Source organism: Hemicordylus capensis, chromosome 5, assembly GCF_027244095.1.
Source record: "Hemicordylus capensis ecotype Gifberg chromosome 5, rHemCap1.1.pri, whole genome shotgun sequence".
Classification (NCBI taxonomy): Eukaryota; Metazoa; Chordata; class Lepidosauria; order Squamata; family Cordylidae; genus Hemicordylus; species Hemicordylus capensis.
In genome coordinates, this window is record NC_069661.1 from 71,273,262 (window position 1) to 71,297,844 (window position 24,583).

Here is a 24,583-nt window from a genome sequence, read left to right on the forward strand (position 1 = left end):
TATTCTTGTCTCATTGGGAGGGGAAAAGTTCAATCTCTAGAGTTTCAATTGATAATTGAATGGTCAGAGATGCTGGAAACTGAGAGAGAGACAACTTTTTCAAGCTCACTTGATTGCTAGAAGTTTGGGAAGTGTGGCAGTATAGGAGAGAAGGGAAACAATGGTGAAGGAACAAGTAAGACTCCTGGCTAGAGTCTTTCCAAACGCTTTTAGAACATTCTCAGGGAGAAGCTCAGGCTTTCTCCAAGAATTCCACAAAATAAGCTTGGAAAGACCATCTCATTCTGAATTGGGATGGGTGGCTTTAACCTATTAATAGTCCTTAAGCCTCAGCCATGTCTGTGCTGCAGTCACATCGGAAGAGAGCACATGCTATGTCTATACTGTCTTCATCTATATATGGCAGCAATGGCCACAATCAAGATTTCTTCCAGCTATCACAATCACCACTAGTTGCAACCATGTGCCAGCAGCTCACGTGAGTTTCCCAGTGCTACATGAGTGTGCCCAAAACTTGTATGTGGGGTTGGGTGGGGGGGAACAGCATGAAAAGGCTGAAGCATATTCATAATAAACCACATGGTGGCAGCACAAGATAGAACACAAGAGTTGGAAAACCATGTACTTATAAAAGTACCTCTATATCTTTTTGTTGTATTTTGGAATAAATGTTTTGTTAAAAACCCAGGTCTGTTATTTGACCCCAAGTGTATACATTGCTCAGTTTTAGTATTGTATAGGATACAATCTATATATTTAATTCTCTAAGGCATACCCATGGCTAGGGGTGTGCACGGAACCGCGGAGCTGCGGTCCGGCACTGGGGTGGTGGGGTCCATTAAGGGCGGGGGGGGCTTTACTTACCCCTCCCGCGCTTTCCACACTCTGCCGCCGTATTTACTATAAAAATTGCTCCTCCGATGGCTCCTCCTCCGATGGCTGCTCCGTTTAAAAAAAATGGCTGCCCCCTTGAAGCTCCGGCCCCCTGCTGCTGCTGCCCTCTTGAAGCCCCCTCCCGCCTCCTTAAATCTCGCCCGGGCCCCGAGATGACTCTTCAGAAGTGGGCGGTGGGGAGATGTCCTCCCGCCCCCTTCCCTGCCGGGCTCAGGCTGCAAAAGACTTTAGGAAGGCTTCTGCGCGCACACGCGCAGAAGCCTTCCTAAAGACTTTTGCAGCCTGAGCCCGGCAGGGAAGGGAGCGGGAGGACATCTCCCCGCCGCCCGTTTCCCTGCCGGTCTGCCAAAGTACTTTTACTTTTGCAAAAGTAAAAGTACTTTTTGCAAAAGTACTTTTACTTTTGCAGACCAGCAGGGAAACGGGCGTCCCTTTAGAATGGCCTCCGAACCGGTCTGTGCACATTCCTACCCATGGCTAATCCCATGCATGGCAGCTCTCATGAGAGTTTGAAGAACTGCTGGACAGGCTAGTCACGGGATGGGGGGGAGGGGGAAGATGGTGGCAGTGGTAGTGGCCGGCCAGTTGGTCGGCTGGCTGGCTGGAAGGGGAGGACAGTGCCAACCAAACGGCACTGTCGGGTGGAAAGAGATAGCTGGGATGAGCGGGAACAGGGAGAGGGGAAGAAAGAGGTGGCAATGGTTGGGCAGGAGAAGAAGGAGGTGGCAGCAGGTAGGGAAGAACAAGGTGGAAATGGGCGGACGGGGAAAGGAGGTGGTAATAGGCGATGGAAAGAACAAGGCAAAAACGGGCAGGCACTGGAAGAACGAGGCGGCAATGGGTGGGTGACAAAATGTCGACTGGGGAGGGGAGGCATGGTGACAGGCAACAGACTAGAGGCGCAGATGCTCTGTGCCTAGCCTGGCTAGTGCCCAGCCTGGCTATTGTACAGTACAAAACTAAAACTGAGCAATGTATATGAGCAATGTTGACAGATAAGTATACTTCAGTTTCTCAGGCTGCTGAGTACTAGTGTCAATTTTCTTACATGGACAGACTACAGTCTTACAGAGCGGAGTTCAGAAATGATATGTAAGTGATTTCATTTTAGACAGTCTCCATGCCTATAGGGGAAATGTTGGCAGTAAATCCGCCTGTGTCGTTTCAGTCATTGAGCCTGTTCTCATGACCACAGATTCCTTGGTAGGAGGGAGTTAATCCAGGGTGTTGTTGTTTGGGACACCGGAAGTCCTCCCAAACCCAGCAGTTCCAAACCTGGGTAGTCCAGATTTACTACACAGGTTTAAAGTGAAGTGGAATAAGAAGTGAGCTGGCCTACCTTTTCCTTTTGCACTGCTGGAGTGGTTTTGACTGTTCCTGGGAGCCAGCAGGCAGGTAGAGCAGAGAGTCTTGTGGCTAGTGGGGCCAGTCAGAGCAGAGCTGCTGCAGTACTGAGGGCTGCCTCTCCACCACTCAGGTGATGCATTGTGGGATACTGGTGGACCCAGCTTGGGTGTTTCTTCCCTCTATGAATGCACAGCAGCCCAAACATGTGGGGGTTGGTCTTATCATGACCATATGGGCTTGGATTATGTTGGAGCCACAAGATAGGAATGTGACTCACCATATGGCCATGAGAACAGCCTCATGCATTTTTATACACAGTAGCCTGCAGTCTCTGCTTAGTAACTTTCTGTCTCTGCTGTACATTTCCTGCCATGTTGGAGAAAGAGGACATGGTGATGCAAAGCCTTCTCTGTTGTAGCCCTGAGACTCTGGAATGCAATCCCTGATGAAATAAGAGTCTCCCCATCTCTGACAACTTTTAAAAAGTCATTAACACATTTATTCAACCAAACATTTTAACTAGACTTGTGGTTTTAACTTTTTATTAGTTTAATTAATATTTTGTGTTTCCATGAGAGCCACAGCCTTGGTAGTGAGTTGTGGCTGTTACCAGCCTCAAGGGAGGGGCAGGGCCTTGTACTTGATGTTCAAAGTCCTTAGCGGTTTGGGCGCTGGATACCTGAAGGACCACCTACTCCCAAGGGCTTCTGCCCACCCAAAAAAGTTACCAGAGGGGGCTCAGCTCTGTGTGCTGACACTGAGGAAGGCTCGACTATCATGCACACAAGACAGGGTCTTCTCTGTTGTTGCACCCAGGCAACAATGCTCTTCCGTTGGGTGTCCATTCTCTGGTGTTTGTGGCTGCTTATAAAAAAACAACTCCAACACATTTTAATGTGATTCTATGGAATTTTACTGTATTGACTTTCGTAAACTGCCTGGGTATAATTTTATGAAAAGTGGTATATAAATCTAACAATAAATAAATAAATAGTTTTAGATTTTAAAGTTCTGTTTTAATTTCTTTGATTCTGTCAAGTCAGTGTTGACTCCTAGCAACCACATAGATAGATTCTCTCCGGAATGAACTGTCTTCAACTTGCCCTTTAAGGTCTCTCAGTGGTGCATTCCTTGCTGATAATCGAGTCCATCCACCTTGCTGCTGGTTGTCCTTTTCTTCTCTTTCCTTCAACTTTTCTTAGCATTATGGACTTTTCAAGGGAGCTGGGTTTTCAATGACGTTCAGAACTTCAAAGCGGTTATTGATTTTTTTCCTTGAAAATGGTAGGTACATTCTCAAGATCATATCATGGAAACTGGATAGCTTTGTTTTTTCGCTTTAGCTTGACTTGGAACTTGCACATGAGTAGGTCGTGATCTGTTCCATAATTGGCCCCCGGTCACATTTTTGCTGTTATAACTGAGCAGGGGCGTAGCAAGGTTACCAGTGGCCAGGGGACAAAGTTAGGCAGAGGGCCCCCAGCGTGCTTGCTGAAATCACGTCCTCTTCATCTGTGAGGCCCCCACATTAATTAGCTCTGGGGTGGGGGGCCTCGCTGCTGTGCTGCCACTGTGCTGCTGCCCCCACCATTACTTTATGTCTTTGCTGCCAGGAGAGTGGTGGCAGCAGGTGGGCTTCTCCCTGGCATCCCTGCACTCCACTACTGGCCAGCACACGGGCTTCCCTTCTTCTGCACTATTTGAGTATAGAGACCATCTTGTGCCATGACATCATGGCATGCAATGGTCTCTATGCTCAAACAGCGCAGGTGTGCTGTTCAGAAGAAGGGAAGCCTGTGCACTGGCTGATAGTAGAGTGGGGGAAGCCTGCCTGCTGCTGCCCCCCCCCCCGGCAGCAAAGATGGGAAGCAGCAATGAGCATGGTAGGGTGGCGGTGGCAACAGCGCGGCAGGGTGGTTGGTGGACAAGGGGGAACTGCCCTGGGGTCCTTGGGCAGTCCTCTCCAACCATATGGGCCCAGTTGCAATTGTCTCCCCTTGTCCAATGGAAGCTACACTCATGTAATTGAACTCTTCCACCTCCTTGCACCAATAATGTAACCAGTTTGATTACTGTGTACACCATCTGGTGATGTCCATGTGTATAGGTACCACTTTGGTTGTTTGCAGAATGTGTTAGCAATGAAGAGATCATTAGAATGGCAGAAACTAATAAGTCATTTTCTTGCTTTATAGCAGGGGTGGTGTGCAAACAAACAAAGAAAGCAGTAAAGCAACCTTTTCCAAGGGAGAGATATAAAATCTTATACTCCAAAGGAGTATGATAATGAAGTTCTGCTCACATGCTAAATCTAACCACCAGGTGGCAGTCAGTGCTTACTAGTGCACTCTACTCTTCTTTCTAGGTCCTGTCAAAATGAGCCAGATACAAAAACACTAGAGAGATGTGGATTTCTGGGTTGTGCATTTCTGAGATATGAAATTCCTCATGCAGTGGCTCTCCCAGTGACTTTACGTTATTCCTTTCATGCGGGCAGTTTGGAGACACATAATGAAGACTTTTTCTTGGTAGGCAGACAGAGGTTTGGCGGGTGCATCCTCTGCCCCTTCAACAGCACTGTGATGCAAGAAGCCACACCTGCTAGATGCCTTACTGCCATCCATGTGCTACACCAAAACTATCTTTGACTCAGGGCTGGCAAGAGAAACGGAGAAAATAGAAGGTGTGTGGCATGTCTTATGCAGACACTTTTTCTTAATGGCACTAGGCCTGCAAAGATTTGGCTTAAGAGTAAAAGCTGAATCATGTACACATCCTTGGCCTCAGCAGCACCTTCTTCTGTGCAAAGTGGTCCCCGTACAATTCTATGGGGAATATTCTGGGAAGAAGCACTACGTCTCCCAGTTCTCACCACACTCCTCACCATGCACTTTCCTAACAGGTAAAGTCAAGAAAGCTATAAAAGGGAAGAAGACTTCTTTCTGAAATTGGAAGGCCTGACCAAATGAAGAGAACAGAAAGGAACACAAACTCTGAAAAAAGAAATGCAAAGTGGCAAAAAGGGAGGCAAAAAGAGTTTGAGGAACTCTAAAAATATTAAGGGATATAACGCTAAAAACATTAAGGGGAATAACAAAAACTTGTTTAAATACATCAGAAGCAGGAAACCTGCCAGGGAGGTGGTTGGATCATTAGATTATGAGGGAGTGAAAGGGATTTCCAAACTGGGGGAGTGGGCAACAAAATGGCAAATGTGGTTCAACGCTGAGAAGTGTAAAGTGATGCACATTGGGGCAAAAAACCCCAACTTCATATATATGCTGATGGGATCTGAGCTGTCGGTGACTGACCAGGAGAGGGATCTTGGGGTTGTGGTGGACAGCTTGTTGAAAGTGTCAACTCAATGTGTGGCAGCTGTGAAAAAGACCAATTCCATGTTAGGGATAATTAGAAAGGGGACTGAAAATACAACTGCTAATATTATAATGCCCTTATAGAAAACAATGGTGCAGCCACACTTAAGAGTACTGCATACATTTCTGGTCACCATACCTAAAGAAAGGCATTGTAGAACTGGAAAAGGTACAGAAGAGGGCAACCAAAATGATAAGGGGCCTAGAGCACCTGCCTTATGAAGCAAGGCTACAACACCTGGAGCTTTTTACTTTAGAAAAAAAAGACAACAGAGGGCAGACATGATAGATGTCTATAAAATCATGCTTGGTGTGGGGAAAGTTGATAGAAGTAATTTTTTCTCCCTCTTGCATAACACGAGAACCAGGGGGCATCCCATGGAACTGGGATTGCCAAGAAATTTAGGACCAACCAAAGGAAGTACTTTTTCACACAACGCATAATCACTTTGTGGAATTCTCTGCCACAAGAGGTGGTGACAGCCAACAACCTGGATGGCTTAAAGAGGGATTTGGTTAAATTTATGGAGCAGAGGTCTATCAACGGCTACTAGTCTTAGGGCTATAGGCCACCTCCAGCCTCAGAATTAGGGTACCTCTGAATACCAGTTGCAAGGGAGTAATAGCAGGAGAGAGGGAATTCCCTCAGCTCTAGTCTGTGGGCTTCCCATCGGCATCTATGTGGGCCACTGGGTGAAACCGGATGCTGGACTAGATGGGCCTTGGGCCTGACCCAGCAGGGCTGTTATTATGTTATTAAGGTATCACCAGGACTACACTTCCCTTCCTTTCCACTGTACAGTGTGTGATGAGAGCACCCACCACTACCATGTGGGGCCAGGAGTGATTTGCACATGATTTGGCTTCAACCATTCAAAGCTGAATCTTTGCCCAGACCTAATGTGCAGCTATTTATATCATCCCCCCCTTCCCTGAATGTGCAGCTTAGTTCCTAGCAATTTTTGCAATATCATGAAAAGATCCTGCTAGCAAAAAAACCCCAAAGTACTAAGGTGGCAGCGTGATACAAGAAAAAGTACTACATTGGTGAGGCCAGGTTAGCTTTGCCTATTTGTTTCCGTTTCCTAGAGAATACTTTATTTCCCATTCCTCACTGGGCCACCATGCCACTCCATTAACTGATCTTCCTGTAATTTGTCCTGCTGCTACTGCTGCCTATGGTCTCTCAGCTCTGTTTCTAGCAAGGTTAAAGGAAAAAAGAAGAATCAGAGGTGCATCTAGGTAATTTTGGAGCCTGGATCTAAAGGCCTTTGGAGTCCCCCGCTGCAGTTGCAAGTTAAGCACTGTTTTTTAACACATAGGTTATTGAGGGCACAACAACAACACCCAGGACAGACTAAAGATGATTTGGGGGGCCCGGAGGAGATGTGGAGGCCCTGGAATTTGGCCTCAAAGTCCAGGGGTAAGAGCACCTCTGGGAAGAAGTACAGATCCTTGAAACCATCAACTAAAATGGATGTATAGCCTAGAAGCAATAACAATCCATTTAGCTAATGCCCCATGTGTTTACAATTTCCTTCTGTTGAAAACAGACCTTCTGACCGGGGCCTTGTGCCCAGCAACAGATATAGACAGTATGGATGCAACTACAGAAGTGAGTATCACCAAGCGTTTCAATTCCTGGGTTAGAAATACACATCTAACTGGTTAGAGATATCCATGTATTTGTAATGCTCATTTCAAGCAAAAGGCAGGCATTATAGTAGCCCTTGGAGTTCTTCTTTGGCTTGGATTTTAAACCAAAGGCAGCAAAAGAAGACAATACTTCCTCTCTGCCTCCTTTCTTTCCTCCCCCTCTGATCTAGAACCTCTTTCCTACAATCCCACCTATTTCCATCTACATCCCATTCACCCACCTCTCTCTCACCTTCATACCCACCCATGTACCTTACAGTATGTTGCTCTAGCAGTGGTGGTCCTCGCCTGCATTTGGCTTGCAGCCCTAGCAGTCTGCAACGTGTCAAAGAAGGGAAGAGATGCTTGAAAAAGAAAGGGACCTGCATCCCTCTTCCATTCTACTTCTTCTACTGAAGGCAGCAGCAAGCAAGAAAAGTAAAAGAAGGAGAAGGGACAGTTTGTAAGCTTACCAGGGAGTTCTCCACACAGAAGGCTCTACCACAGGTTTCCAGTGAGGCTTTATTGAAAACTCAAAGTTATCCGATACAAAAAGTGTATTTTTGAAAATCCCAGATATAAATTGGGCTGCACTCTAAAGCGCAGTGAAAACCCCGAATTGAGTGTGAAATGCTCCCCGATAGCTCTCAGGGACTTCGGGGTAAATCTGCCCGATATTTGAACACACACCCTCCATTTTGGAGGAGGGGCAAACTAAAGGGCTTAAATAGCCCTGTGTGAAAAGCTTCCAGGAGGAGTCTGAGAAGGGATTGGATCCTGCTCTAACCCCAGTGACATCATCAGACCTCAGTGGGGTCCAGTTTGGTTCATAATGGTTGTTTTACACCACCCAGAGCCTTTGGATTGGGCAGTATTGCAATTTAATAAATACATTATAATGGGTGTGTGGGGGATGGGGGGAGAGTTTAATTTTCCAAACCCAGTTACAAGCTTAACCTGGGCCAGACAAGGTGTTCCACCATCACTAGAGGCTTACAGAAAGATCATATGGCTAGCAAAAATCCCAGCAGCAGGGGCGTAGCTACTATTAGGCAAGGGGAGGCGGTTATCTGGGGGCCCCACAGTCTTGGCCCCACCCCAGAGACACCTCACATGACTCCCCATTGCCCCCTGCCCAGCCCCAAGGCCCCTCAGCCACTTGCCCTGTTCGCCCTCTCTCCTGCTTGTCCTCCTGGCCGGCAATCTAAGCAGCAGGCAAGCTGCCTGCAAAAAGCTCCTTTTCTCCCTGCCAATCAGCTGATCGGTGGGTGGGCGGGGCTTCCAGGGAGGCCTTGGTGTAGGCCTCAGTGAAGCCTGAACTGGAGTAGGCTTACAGGGAGGCCCCAAGCAAGCAAACAAGGAAGGAGGCAGGCAGGCAGGCAGGCAGGCAACGTGGCCCCCACAGCTCTCTGCAGCAGACCCTCTGCCCAGCCCAGCATTTGCCAGGTAGAATGTGAACTCCTTTTTGTGGTCAAACCCGCCCCCCCCCGGATATATAGGGATCTGCTTGCTATAGGGCTTTGATATGGAGCGGGGAGAGACTGAGAAGTCTCTGAATATCTTCTATATTATTAATCCCCGTAGACGTGCCTCTGTGGGGATGCGTCCCGGCAACCCAGTGGATTGGCTGGGAAGCCGAGGCGCCGGATTGGCTGGGCGGTGGAGCTCACGCACGGCAGGATTCATGAGACTGTTGAGCTGCTGCCCAGGGAAATGGCGGACGGCGGCGGGACCAGCCGTGGCGGGCACTGTGCACCGGCAGTGTGAGGAAGCGGCAGCAGGAGCAAACGGGCCAGCAAGCCGGTCAGAAACCACAAGCGGGGAGAGGGGGGGAGAAAAGTGAGAGGGTGGGCGGTGGTTAGAGACACCTGGGGGAAGAGTTAGGGAGAAGGGGCTGAAGCGGGGGTAGCCAGGGAGAACCAGGGGCGCCGATGCTATGCGCCCGGTCAACTAGTTTAATTTAGAACAGCTTGGAAAATTTGCTGGCTTTAAAAAAAAAACTATCTAAAAAGTCCTATAAGTGGCTTGTTTCATGGCAGAAAATTATAAAAACTTCTGGAACAAACAATATTATATTCATTCATTCATTTATTTATAAATGCACTTATCCTCAAGTTGTTTTGCAACCCAGAAGGTCCGAGTGAGAACTGTGAAGCATGTGTGGTGCTTTTATTTTATTTCATTTTTCTTGTGTGTGAACTGCTCCCCAATAACTTGCAGGGACTTCAGGGTCAATCTGGCCAACATGTGAATGCAGCACCTCCATTCCAGAGGAGATGTGTGTTAAAGGGCTTTAAAAGCCCTCCTGTGAGAAACCTCCTGCAATCAAACTTTACTGAATCTGTTCAAAATTCTGAGAAAACATACACAGGCTCACACTGCATGGTTTGAAAGTCTCCTTTGCTAATCTGCAGCGAGGGGCCCATTTTAATAATGAGTGTTTCTAGTGTGTTCTAGGCATTAAAAGTAGCACAAATATATAGTATTCAATGTATATCATTATATATTGTGAAGTGTGTGTGTGTGTGTGTATTCAGTGAAATGTATTTCTAGGCAGCATACTTATTTTGAAATATCAGACTTAAATCCTTGGGGCCCTGGGGTGTGCGGAGGCCCTGGACTTTGAGGTGGGGGCACTTAAAAATCTCGTCTCTAGGCCCACTCCAACCTTGCTACGCCCCTGCCCAGCAGTGTCACTTCCAAATTAAGTATGCAAGCCCCAAACATTTGACAGATAAAGGAAGAACATTCTCTAACCAAAGTGCAATTACAAGAAGCCTTATTTCTGATAACCACCCACGTGAACAATTTTAACCACCACCCAGGTTTGTACTTGCTGGACCTCTTGACAGAATCTGACTCACAAACTATAGTCCAGGTATAGTAAGGAACAGAATGGTTCTGGGATTTACAGAGCAAAGACAATTCACCCCTACTTTATCTTGTTTAACTATGTTTTGAGAACCAGCTGAAGTATTGTGGGAAAGAGCTATTAGTTACAGTAACTATGTCTAAAGGTAAAGGTAAAGTGTGCCGTCAAATCGATTTTGACTCCTGGCACCCACAGAGCCCTGTGGTTGTCTTTGGTAGCATACAGGAGGGGTTTACCATTGCCATCTCCCATGCATTATGAGATGATGCCTTTCAGCATCTTCCTATATCACTGCTGCTCAATATAGTACCAGCGGGGATTCAAATCGGCAACTTTCTGCTTGTTAGTCAAGCATTTCCCTGGAAAACCACAGGGCTCCGTGGGTGCCAGGAGTCAAAATCGACTTGACTCAGAAGTTTTTTCTGAGGTGTGAATTCTCATTCTATCATAGCAAATGAGATTTTTTTCAATTAAACAACTCTCATGACCCCACTTTCACTTTTTCACACTTTCCTTTACTATGAATAATATGAGGAAGTAATCAATTTAGCACACTTCACCTTATGAAGACAAACCTCATACAAATAAATTCACCATAATTCACCCCTCTACCCAATCACTCTTAAATTGGGGATGGGTGGTAGCCTCCACCCATTAGGCACTATCTACCAGCCCACCCCACTCCTTTGGGGCAGATCCACTTTCTGCCCCCAATCTGCCCCAAAGACACCCAAACTTCAAAAATTCTCAAAAAATCAGCCCTCTGCCCAATCCCCCTGAAATTGGGGTGGTAGCCTCCACCCATTAGGCACTACCACCCCACGCCACTATTTTGGGGCAGATCCACTTTCTGCCCCCAAACTGCCCCAAAGTCACTAAAACTTCAAAAATTCTCAAAAAATCAGCCCTTTGTCCAAACCCCTGAAATTGGGGTGGTAGCCTCCACCCATTAGGCACTACCATCCCACCCCACTATTCTACCCCAGGTCCCACTTTCTGCCCCAATATGCCCCAATCTGCCCCAAAGACATGAAATTTTCAGAAATTTACCAAAAATCAGCCCTTTGCCCAATCCCCCTGAAATTGGGGTGGTAGCCTGCACCCATTAGGCACTACCACCCCACCCCACTACTTTTGCCCAGATCCCATGCTATGCCCCCGAACTGCCCCAAAGTCACTAAAACTTTAAAAATTCACCAAAAATCAGGATTTTGCCCAATCCCCCTGAAATTGGGATGGTAGACTCTACCCATTGGGTACTACCACCCCACCCCAAAATTTTGCCCCTGGGCCCCTTTTTACCCCCCCGAATCGATTCGGATTCGGATTCAGATTAAATCCGAATCCGAACCGAATCAAGGGTGATTCGGGTGACCCAGATTCGGGCACAAAACAGAACAGGGGTGATTCAGTTCGGGTCCGAGCCGAATCACCCGAAATCCCGAATTGCACACCCCTACACTTTACCTTTAACTGTGTCTAGCTCACCATAATCATGGACAATGAGCATCTGATACCATTTTTTGGATATATTCATTTCTTAAGTATGTCAAAAGACTCAGTTTGCAAGCTGTTCCATTATTACTCAGCAGTTGTCAGAATATTCATGACTAGCAAGTAATACAATTCATCAAGCAAATGGGTACTTTGCTCTGCATAAGATCTGCATGTATATCCAGCTAGCGGTATAAAAGATGCTAATGGCTTTTAGCCCATGTGATCTAAACGGAAAACTTTAGCCCTTGGGAGCTAGAATGACTAGCCACTAACTTATTTTACATAATGAAGAGTAAGCCAATGCCAGCATATTTTATTCTCTGTGAGCTGGGCATGGGCATCTGTGGGATGGAGGTAAGTGGGAGGAAATGGCCTCCACTAGATATATGGTATGGATTATATTTCCATTTACTAATTTTTAAACATACTAGAAAAATTCATGTGGATCTGTGCTGAAATTTCTCACAGTGCATGTAGTGTTACAATATATTAAACATCATCTACAATATGTAACAAGATGTCTTTCACTTATTTAATCCCTTGAATCCCTTGAGTGTTAAATCTGAGCTCTAGCTGCTGCCTCTAACAATAAAATACCCTCTTCCCCTTGCAAATGTTAGAAATGTTATGCTTCTGTTACTTGCACTAAATGATGTATTTTGCATGTCTCAGAGGAATCTAGGTTTATTATACTGGCATTGCTGTGCCAGTGTAATTAAGTTTCAGTAGTTCAAAAGCCTTCATTTTATAATGAAAGTTAAGGTGCTTTGAATGTTGGTGCATCCCTCCCAACCCAATGTCCAGCTGAAAGACCAAGGCAATGAGTATACATAGAGCCTAATCTGTAAATCCAGCATAATATATGAGACTGTACTAAGTCTTTATGGCTTTTATGGCACAGAAGTTAGGATGGACACCTTGACTTCAAATGAAGTGAAATTTTAAAGCACTGTAACTCTTATCTCAAATCAAAGGTGTTTGGATTACTGAATATTGTATAACTCCATTTGATTGAACTGTACATAAAACTTTAGAAGACACCAGCATTTGTGGTTCTAAAAAATATTATAATTCATAGCAATGTATTATGCATGCACAAGTATGGACCGATAACAAAAGGCTGCACTACATCCACAGGTGTTACGTGAGCCTGTGGCAGAGCATGGTTAAAAAAACCCTTAAAAGTTAGCAACAAAAGCAGGAGTGTCTGCTCTAACGACTCTAACTAGGGGATGTGTGAGATAGAGTTGATTTAGTTCAATTCAACTTGAATTGATTCAATTCAACTTGAATCTAAGTGATATGAGCACTTTGAATTTGAACAAAATCACCACTAAAAAGGGTAATCAAATCAACCCAATTCAAATTTGAATCAATTTGAATTGATTTGACAACCATTTCACCACCTTTTTCGAACCATTCAGGCACAATGATTGATTTCAAAAAGTGCCAAAACAGGGTAAAATAAATTTGAACTCAAATCAATTCGAATTCAAATTGACCCTGTTTTGAGTCAGGCAGATTCAATTCAAATTCGAATCAAATAACAAAATTTGATTCATGTACATCTCTAGTTATAACCTAATGAGCAAATTTCAAATTATACCAGTGGCAGCACACATGAAGGCAGATGAGTTGTGCCAAGAGTGCACTGCACCCACTGAGACATCCTTCATGGATATCTTGGCATCCTTCCCACGCATCCCTTAATCACATCTGGGGGCTCTTCATTTGAATGGCCCTTAAACATGCACTCCAAATATTTCTTTAAACAAATGATTGGAGTGCATGTTTAGGAGCTATTTGGATGAACAACAGCCCCCATATGTGATTAGAGGCACACCAGAAGCATATGCTCTCAGCATGCTCCCTTCCTGTTCTGTCTGCTGCTGCCAGTATAATTTAATCCAATTATATTATATGTGTTTAGCTACTAAGACACAGCGTTAAGATTGTTGAGTGTATTGGATTTTAGGGTGCCTTAAATGCCTTAGAAGTTTATGAAATAGATTTGAATAGAATCCATACTAGTGAATAGAATCATGACTAAGCAAAGTTGGTCATGATTTGTTTAAGTTTCATTAGTTTCAATTTATTATATTTATTTAGTTTAAATATGTATACCTCACCCATCCAGTATACTACTGTTCAGGGCAGCTCACAACCCCAGCAAAACAAGTTAAAAGACCAGGCAAAAACTACATTAAAAATTCCATTTAAAAAATTTAATTAAATTTATTAATAAAAAGCTGAAAATGGAGTACTATACAAACTAAATTGACTGATTATCTAGACCCATTTCAAACTGGCTTTAGAACGGGCTATGGGGTTGAGACAGCCTTGGTCGGCCTGATGGATGTCCTTTACCAGGGAATCAACAAAGGGAGTGGGACTCTGTTGGTTCTCTTGGATCTCTCAGTGGCGTTCGATACCATTGACCATGTTATCCTTCTGGGTCGCCTGGAGGAGTTGGGGATAGGAGGCACTGCTTTGCAATGGTTCCACTCCTATTTCTCTGGTAGATTCCAGATGGTGGAGCTTGGTGACAGTTGCTCCTCAAAACAGGAGCTGTTATATGGAGTCCCTCAGTGATCCATTCTGTCACAATGCTTTTTAACATCTAAATGAAACCGCTGGGTGAGGTCATCAGGAGATTTGGTGCTGGGTGTTATCAGTATGCTGATGACACCCAAATCTACTTCTCTTTTTCATCTGCATCATCAGGAAATCGTGTTCATTCTCTAAATGCCTGCCTACAGACAGTAATGGGCTGGATGAGGGATAACAAAGATGGAGGTGCTCATTGTAGGGGCTCAGAATCTGAGGGATGAGTTAGATCTCCCTTTGTTGTTACACTCCCCTGGAAGGAGCAGGTGTGCAGCTTGGGAGTACTCCTGGACCCAGGCCTCACCCTGGTATCTCAGGTGGAGGCCATGGCCAGGAGTGTTTTCTATTAGCTTCGGCTGATTGGACAGCTGTGTCCTTTCCTTGAAGAGGTCGACCTCAAAACAGTGGTGCATTAGCTGGTAACCTCCAGGCTTGACTACTGCAAAGTACTCTACGTGGGGCTGCCTTTGTATGTAGTTTGGAAAGTTCAGTTAGTTTCCAAACAGTCTGCAGTAGCCAGACTGGTTTCCGGGGCAACTCACAGAGATTATATTATGCCTGTTTTGAAACAGTTGCACTGGCTGCCAATGTATTTCCGGACAAAATACAAAGCGCTCATTATTACCTTTAGAGCCCTGGGCCAAGGTTATCTTAGAGAGTGCCTTCTTCTGTATTATCCCAACCACATGCTAATGTCATCTGAGGAAGTCTGTCTCCAGTTACCACCGGTACGTCTGGTGGCAACTCAGAAGTAGACTTTCTCTGTAGCTGCTCCTGGACTGTGGAATGCACTTCCTGCAGACATCCGTAATCTGAACTCTTTATTGGCTTTTATGAGAGCCCTTAAGACCTATCTGTTTGGCCTGGCCTTCCAGGGTTTTTAAATTGTTGTAAGGGGTTTTAATGCACCTAGTTTTCCAGGATTTTAAAAACTGTTTTTATTGTTTAACTGTTGTTTTATGGTATTTTAAAATCTTTTTTTTTAGTTGTTGATTGATTTTAACTGTTTTTGTTTTATTTGTAAACCACCCTGAGCCATTCTGGAAGGGCGGTATAGAAATTGAATGAATGAATGACCTGTCAGATATAAGCAGTAGATAAAACATTAAAAAGCCTCTTTCAAAATATGTGTTTTAAATTGGGTTTTTTTAGAAAACACTGGGAGGGAAGGAACATGGTGAAGCTCTTTGGGGAGACCGTTCCAAAGCTGAAGGACCACAACTGAAAAAGCCCTGTCTTTAGTCCCTGCCAGCCAGATCTCTGTTAGTGTTGGGGCCATGAACAGGGCCTGAGATGCTGAACGGAGGGCCCTAGCAGGTTTATATGGGTAAATGCAGTCCAACAGGTACCCTGGTCTCAAGCCATGTAGAGCTTTGAAGGTCAAGACCAGCATCTTGAATCTAGCCCGGAAGCAGACTGGTAACCAATGATGCTGCTGCAGGATGGATATGACACTCATGAAGTGACTTGTGCCCGTGAGCATCCTTGCAGCAGCATTCTGGACCAGCTGAAGCTTCTGAACCATCTTCAAGGGCAGCCCCACATAGAGCGCACTGCAGTAGTCCAAGCTGAATGTTACCAAAGCATGAGTGACTGAGGTCAGGTCTGACTTCTTCAAGTCCCATCGGAAAATGTCAGCGGTCTTTAAGAAAAAAAAAAGGGGGGGGGATTCTACCAGATGATAATTCAACAGCCATACAGCCTGAGTAAACACAGATTTCTAAAGCAAAAAAGCTGTTCTTTTTCAAGGAAAAAGAATCCATTCTGCTTGCAAAAAAAAAAAAAAAGCCAGTAGTGTAAGAAAAATGTAGCAAAGCTAATATAACTGACTACCAGAATCGAAAGTGAGACATTTGTGCTAAACATAACTTTTCTGACATTTCCAATCAATTGACTTTGGTGGTGAGTCATGTTCTATTTTATTAGTTGACTGCATTTGTCTCTCATACAAGCAGGTTTCAGGGATATTGAAAATGGTCTTTGATTGGTCTCTTGTTAAAGATCCAGAGCTATGGTTAAGTGTTTTATGTACTAGTTCTGACCTGCCCCAGATTAGTGTTGTAAGAATCTCTACAGCCTAATCCAGAGCAGTTGCTGGAAGGCTGTGATAAAAAGATAATGGTTTAAAACACCTTCTGTTAGGTTTCAACAAAAGCACAGAGAAATTTTAAGCTTGGTGTTAACCCTGTGTGTACACTGCAAGTCAGTCTGAAAGAGATTAAAATATCAGTGTCTCCCATCAAAATACACACTATGTCTGAAAAAGGATTGGGTCCCAATTGCAATGGGATTTTACAGTTCCACGAATCTTGAACAAAGTTGTACTAGAAGAAGAACAGATAGTTGTGCTAAATCACTGCGTTCAGAATTGTGCTCTTGCACTCTTGTGCAAAAATTCCCTGCAAAACATATGAGGTTTTCCACAGGTTGCACACCTTGTTGTGAAAATGCAAATAAGTTTAAACTAGTGCAGGCACAGTGGGGGAAATGACTTGACTAGCAAGACAGAGGTTGCTGGTTCAAATCCCCGCTGGTATGTTTCCCGGGCTATGGGAAATGCCTAAAGGCAGCGATATAGGAAGATGCTGGAAGGAATCACCTCATACTGCACAGGAGATGGCAATAGTAAACCCCTCCTGTGTTCTGCCAAAGATAACCACAGGGCTCTGTGTTTGCCAGGAATCAACACCGAATTGACGGCACACTTTACCTTTAGTGCATCACTATTACTACTACGAATATTTATATACCACTCTTCAACCAAAATTCTCAAAGCAGTTTACATAGAAAAATTTAGAATACATAAATAAGATGGTACCCTGTCCCCAAAGGTCTCACAATCTAAAAATAAATATAAGGCAGATACCAGCAACAGCCACTGGATTGATGCTGTGCTGGAGTTGGATAGGGTCAGTTGCTCTCCCCCTGCTAATATAAGAGAATCACCACTTTAAAAGGTGTCTCTTTGTTCAGTTAGCAGATGTCTGGGATGCAAGCTTTGGACTTGGCACAACTAGCTTGCACAACAGCCTGATGCTAGAGCAACATCCCTGAGCGAGTGCAGCTTTAGGAGATTGGTCAGTATACATATTGTCTGAATCCAGAGCAGAGTGTGACAGCTGTTCCAGTGGCCATATATACTAAGCTCAGGTTGATAGATTTCCAAGACACATTGGAGGAGTCTGAGCCACATGAAGATCAGAACATGCCTTTTCAAACCTAACTAGAACCAGCCACTGGAAGAAGACTAGACACAATATCATATATAAATAAGCCCATTCTTTCTTGATCATACTCAGCATGGAAGCAATACATAGGAAAATAGATAGGAAAATACAAAATACAGAATAGATATCAAGGCTCTATTCATTCCTATGGATAAACATAACTGAATTCCTTGCCAAGGTTTCGTGCATTTTTCAATGTGTCTATTACGACTAATGTTTTCAAACTTGCAGGTCTGGACACAGGCATTTAAATCAATGTTTTGACATCTGAATTAATGCTTAAAACTAACGTACTGAAAAGTTACTTCTAAGCATAGCAAGATCACCCAAGCAAATCAATATTTTCAATATCTAATTAAGCATGTTAAGTCTGCCTGGGTTGGAAATGTGCCAGGCCAATCCTTGGCTCTAGAACACTATTTTCATCCCCTCATTATGGTATCAATTCATAACAATATTGGTAGTCATTCACCATTTGTTCTTTTTGTAAAATATATTGTGCTGAAAGCAATGCCATCACATTTTACTTTACAGTATGGTTGAGCTCTAGATTGGCTCCTCTCTTCTGGACTTCTGTTGGCCGTTGAAAAGTGAGTTCTTCTCCTGAGCCTTGGAGGGGTGGGGAGAGAGAGAGATCAGGTGACCAACTTTGCTATTTTTCTCTCCTTTCTTTTGCAATGGGCATTTCTTTGGGTGCTGACTTGGTTTTCTGTTGCTGTGATATTTGTTTTAAGATTGGTTTGTTTTTAAGGCAATTTTATAGTGTTTTGTGGGATTAGGGGCATGCATACTCTTGTCACAACATTCCTCCCTGTGTGCCATTCCCCTTCACACTATCGTGTATGAGGCACTTTGTCTGAACTGCCTCTTTACATGTGATTGACTGTAATGTACTATTTAAACTGCATATGAGGAAGGTTTAGATGAACTACACCTCACATACATGATTAGGGGAAAGGGGAATGGCCAATGGGAGGGGAAGTGGGACATGAGTCTGCATGGCCCTAATTACATGGTGGAGGGGCTGGCTTGGATGTATCAGCTGAATCAGCTTGTGCTCTTTGTTATTCTCCCATGTGCTGTTTATTGTGTTCTGAATATTAAAACAAAACTAATTACGTTGCACATGGTGCCGATATTCCTTTCTGAGCTGTAAAAGCCCCAAAGTGATGATGAGGTTTATAAACAGAGTTCCAGCATTCTCTGGCATTGCAATTTTATTGTCGAGCAATATTATATTATTAAATTGTGAAACTTTGCAGCCATTTCTAATTATGTGCTCAACCAGATGGCTCTCCTATCTTAGACAAGAATGGTTTCAACAATGCATTGAGAGAATATGAAGCACGGCAAGCGAGAACACAACAGAGGCTTGAGCTTTGTCGTTGACTGCCTTGAAAAGCCAACTGCCATATAAGAAGGATACCGCACTCTGGGAGAGGGAATAGAAGGGATGGAACTCATGGCACTGAGAGGAGCACTGAGGGGAGCAGAATGAGAGGAATGATTTCCAGGCTGTCTCAATAAGAATATTGAGGGCAGCCAGCCAAAGCTATGCCGTGGCAGATGCCACAGTCATTACATCAAGTATGTGATCTCGACTAAGTATGGACACTTAAGTCACACTTGGGAACTCATACAATGGAAAAGCGGAAGCTTTAGGCCTGGTTCAGATGTAACGGCTAACCACAGTTAAAGTTGGCCAAGGTTCCAATTCTTAACTCCAAATTGCTTCACAGATGTTCACCAAACCACGGCTACCCAAACTCCAGTTGTAGGAAAGAGGAGCCCCGCCCTGCTGTTTGGCCTCCAAGGCCAATCCCAGCCAGACTGTGGGCAAAGCATCACTGCGTCAGCGGGGTGGCCATGATTGGATACTATCTTCAAGGGGCGTGCCGAGCATGATTGTACGTTTTCAGAGTGCTCTGCCCTCCCACCCTTGGCAGGGAAAGGGCATTGAATCACAGGAGAAGGAACTTTCCTCTTTTCCCCCCAACCCCAGGGCAGTGGGGGTGACTGCCAGGACTACAGGCAAGGGTGCACCTGCACACAGGTGTGGATGGCCAGGCAGGGGCTTGTTTCTGCAGCAGCTTAGCTACCATCCCTGGGGTCAGGAAATCAGTCTCTGGGATACCCCCTGCTCTCCACTTTCCAACACACAGCAGCACAGCACAGCTCTACTTGGGGCACCCATGGCCTGACACTCTCATGAGTGGGCATAATCTGTCTGGGCTATCACAGAGGAAGAATCATTCTAAAAACTGGATTGATCCTGATCCTGCTGGCCCTGCTCATAAGTAAACTGTTGGAAATTCTCTGTGGTGAGCGAATCCCTTTCTCATTATAGCAGAGTGCACAGAGGCACAACACAGCGGAATTTAGTTAGGCATGCGTGTATGCTGAGAGTAAAGTAACTTGGAGCCAATTCATAGTTTCAGATCTATATATAAGGCATTTATTAGGGAACTCCATTCTAGATAGGAAAGTGAGGATTTAGGATCTCTAATCTATCTATCTAGGTGGATGCAGATAGATTCTGCATCTTCTCCGCACACATGGTGCAGGGAGAGGAGCTTGCCATGTTGCAAGGTAGAAGGGCAGGTAGGGAAGAGAGAGAAGAAGGAAGTTAATCCCTGAGAGTAGCAATCTACATATCCAAAGGGATAGTGTCAGGGCAGTAGAGAAGGGATGACCAATGTCTTGACCCTCTAGCCCTCCGACTTACTAGTCTGTCCTCCACTGTCTGAGACAAGAGACAGCGCAAAGTCCTTTAACTTCCAACACTATCACAGAGGAAGAATCATTCCAAAAACTGGATTGATCCTGATCCTGCTGGCCCTGCTCATAAGTAAACCTGAGTTGTAACCACCACCGCCCTCCTAGGGAAGTGGCTGGGTCCATTTCCCTACCCTTTCTTTGTTAAAAGAAAAAAGAAAAAAAGAACAGATCCTCCTGAAATCTCCCCACCGTCTTCTCCTGTGCAGACGTTCATGCACTTAAAGGCCATCTAGATGCTTCCTTTGTTCTTGCACATGCACGTGTGTGGAGGGGGAGGGAGGGGCTGACTCCAGGGCGGACTTTTAAAACCATTCAAAATTCCAGGGTCCTGGTCTATCAGTGCGCCATATGCAGATCTCCCAGCATGGAGATATATGGGAGAAGAAAGCCCCTGTTCTCCATCCACCCCAGACAGCGGGGTGGCCGTTCCATGGCAATGGCAAGTGTGCACATGTACACGTGGGCTTGTGGGCTGGCACTGGGCATGGTTTTGCAGCAGCTTGTCTGCAGTCCTAAAATAAGGAAAGCTATCACTCCCCAAAGCTGCCATCCAGAAAACATCATTGCTCTATTTAGAGCACCCATGGCCTGACACTCCTTTGAGGGAGGTGTTGGTGGGAGAAGGAGATGTTTTTACTCTCTGGCATCATTTCAGATTTGTCCGAGCAATTCTCTCCCCTCGCCTCCCCTCTGATGGTCCTTCCCATGAGTTGCCTGGGAGTGTCCTCATGGCCTTTCACTCTCATGTCTGGCCACCGAGCCCTGGTTTGGGTGGCTGCATCCTTGAAGAAGGATTTCAGTTGACCCAGGACTGACCCTGGTGACCGGCCTTGATCATGATTAAGTTCAGGATCACCAAAAAGGGAAGGGGCTGGGGCCCATCCCCAACCTTTCAGTGAGAAAGATAGGACTTGGCAGATCCAGAATCCCTGCTTGTGGCAGCCCCTCAAACCCAGAAATGAGTGCCCCCACCAGTATTTATTCCCTAGCTGGAGAAGGGATGCCCTGCTCATGCTGGCTATTCCTGCCATGAGGGAGCCCGTTGCCAGGATGGTGGTTGATGGTGTAGACACAGGGGATGGGCACAGCCCTTTAAACCCATTCAAAGTTCCTGGGCTCAGTCCAGCATGGCACTCTATGCAGTTTTCCTGTGTGGAGAATCCCAGAAGAGAAGAGCCCCAGTTTCCAGCTGCCCCGAGATATTGTGCTCGACTTCGGGGCTAAGGGCAGGGACACACATCCCCTCATGGACATGTGGGCTGGCAGGGAACAGGGTTTGAAAGCAGCCTGGTGGTAGTCACCGAGAGCGGGACAGCACTCACCCAGCACCTATCCCCGTGGCTTTCCTGTATGGAGTATCCTGGCTCAGTATTGAGTCACTTAGGCTGCCACTCTCGTGAGAGAGTGGGCGGTGGGATAATGGGGTGATGTTGCAGCATGCAATGAGAGTACCACCTGGTAGAACTAGAGTACCATCTTGTGCATTTTACATTAGTCCTCACAGACGGTTCTTCTCCTGAGTAAGCTTAGGGACCAATCACCCCCAAGAGGAAGGGGCTGGGCAGGGGCGTAACTATAATAGGGCAAGGGGAGACAGTTGTCTGAGGGCCCACTGCCTTGGCCCCCCCAGAGGCAAATCACATGACTGACTCCCCCAGCCGCACACCTGCCCAGCCTCCTTCAGTTGTATTCATCCTCCAAAATTAATGTGAGTGTTAAGACCTGGAGCTACCAGAACAGCATGTCTTTCTCTAATACCATAAGTAAACCTGACTTAAGTGACTTGCATAATCCACAATTTACAAAACCTTTTAAAAAACAATTTAGGATGATGTTCTATTGTGGCAATAGGATATATGTCTATGTCTATATGCTTTTTGTCACCACTATTCAGCCTTATTTAAGATTTCTTTACTTCATTAGCTGAGCTTCAGTGAGGGGGGTGCATTTTAAAATTGTGTCTCTGGGCCCACTCCAACCTTGCTACGCCCCTGGGGCTGGGCCCCCCTTCACCAACCTATATGTGAAAAAAAGGACTTTGCTGTTCCAGGTTCCCTGCATGCCTCTTATACTCGATCCTGGGTCCCCTTCCCCTTCCCAACCATTTGCTCCCCTCCCAGCACTGTGATGGGGTTCCCTGCTTATGTTGCCACCTGGAGTGTTTGTGCTTGTGAACATACAACACTGTTGCTCCCTTCTCAGTGAGCAAAGCATTTAGTGCCCATCCTGTTATCTCATGCCCTTTCCCTACCACATGCCATGTGGGGGGATCAAGGGACAGAGTGGGAATCAGGGCTGGTCCTGAGCGACTGTGCAGCTTGACAAGCTGACAAGTCCGGGATGGGGCATGGCAGTGTCCCTGTAGCCTGCCAATTCCATAGCTGCATAGCTGACAAGGAGGGGCAGGGCTGGTTTTCCGAGAGGCTGCTAGTGAGAAGACCAAAAGCATGGAGCAGCAAAACCACATAAGAACAGCCCTGCTGGATCAGGCCCAAGGCCCATCTAGTCCAGCATCCTGTTTCGCACAGTGCCCCACCAGATGCTGCTGGAAGCCACAGGCAGGTGTGGAGGGCATGCCTTTTCTCTTGCTGTTACTTCCCTGCAACTGGTACTCAGAGGCATCCTCCCTTTGAGACTGGAGGTGGCCCACAGCCCTCCAACTAGTAGCCATTGATAGACCTCTCCTCCATGAAGTTATCCAAACCCTTCTTAAAGCCATCCAGTTTGTTGGCTGTCACCAGATCTTGTGACAGAGAATTCCACAAGTGGATTATGCATTGTGTGAAAAAGGACTTCCATTTGTTGGTCCTAGATTTCCTGGCAATCAATTTCATGGGATGACCCCTGGTTCTAGTGTTATGGGAGAGGGAGAAGAATTTCTCTCTATCCACTTTCTCCACACCGTGCATGATTTTATAGACCTCTATCATGTCTCCCCGCAGTTGTCTTTTTTCTAAACTAGAAAGCCCCAGGTGTTGTAGTCTTGCCTCATAGGAAAGGTGCTCTAGGCCCCTGATCATCTTGGTTGCCCTCTTCTGCACCTTTTCTAGTTCTACAATGTCCTTTTTTGATCCGGAGGGCAATAGCATATCCCCAGTAGCATGTTCCCTTTCAGGCCTTGTATTGTCACCCACAGGGTTTCTGTGGAGGACTCCTGTCCACCCAGGTTTTCTAGCTTCTTAGATTCTATGCCTTTGGTAACATACAGTGCTACTCCACCTCCAAGGTGCCCCTCCCTATAGAGTTTATATCCAGGGATAACAGTGTCCCACTGGTTCTCACAGTTCCACCATGTTTCTGTTATGCCCACTATATCTATTTCTGCATTAGCAACCAAGCACCCCAGCTCACCCATCTTGGCTCGGAGGCTTCTGGCAATGGCATATAAGCACCTATACACTGAATCTCTCACCTGATATGTGCTATCTTTCTTTTGACTCCTTGACCAGCTGGCACAGGGTTCTGTCTGCTCTTTATGCGGTTCTGCTCTGTCCCCTTCTGTTTTATCTTAATCCTTTGCACCCTCACACTTTAAAGGATGGCTTTTGCCGAACGGGATACCGTGCAGCTCCCATCGGCTGTTCCCCAGGCATAATTTTAAAAGCTGCTCTGCAACCTTTTTTATTTTAAGCACCAGCAGTCTGGTTCCATTTTGGTTCAAATGCAGCCCGTCTCTTTTGTACAGGCCTTGCTTGCCCCAAAATGGATCCCAGTGCCTAACAAATCTAAACCCCTCCTCCTGGCACCAATATCTCATCCACTAATTGAAACCCCTCAGCTCTGACTATCTCACTGTACCTGAGAATGCTACCTTGGGGGTCCTGGACTTCAATACACTACCTATCAGCCTAAATTTGGCTTCCAGGACCTCCTGAAGTTATAGCTGCACCAGTAGTCAGACATAATGCTTCCATGGCAAAACCTTAGTCATTGGTGGCAAACTTTAGAGATGACCGAAGATACAAATTGGAGTTTGGCAAGGCAAACTGGAGGTAGTTCTTCAGCACATAACTGTGGTTTCGCATGTTCAGGCATAACCGAGTTACAACCTCGGCCATGATTAACTGTGGTTAGCCATTACATCTGAATGCGGCCATTATATATATTTTCCTGTTCCAGGGTTGAGGCTCACAGGGTCACCTATGCTGCATTAGCGAGGACATAAGCAGGGATCGCAATGGGGAACTAGGCAGAGGCACAGCTCACTGGACCAGAAAAGAACCATGGGCAGATTACTAGTGAATGTAGTCTGGATACAAGGCAACAAGTTAGGACAGAAGTTTGTAACCTTATTAAACAAGTGTAACCCTTCTGTTGCAAACCTTCAGCTCATGTAACCCATAGAAATTGTG

At 45.6% G+C, this 24,583-nt stretch overlaps 1 long non-coding RNA gene across 1 annotated transcript in view; it reads left to right on the forward strand.

The window, feature by feature from the left end:
- Positions 1 to 8,750: 8,750 nt before the first annotated feature.
- Positions 8,751 to 24,583, forward strand: part of LOC128325922 (uncharacterized) — a 31,832-nt gene continuing 15,999 nt past the window's right edge. The window contains exons 1-2 of the long non-coding RNA XR_008307740.1: positions 8,751 to 9,053; positions 17,988 to 18,092. This is a non-coding gene — a long non-coding RNA (uncharacterized LOC128325922). The remainder of the gene's footprint in view (positions 9,054 to 17,987; positions 18,093 to 24,583) is intronic.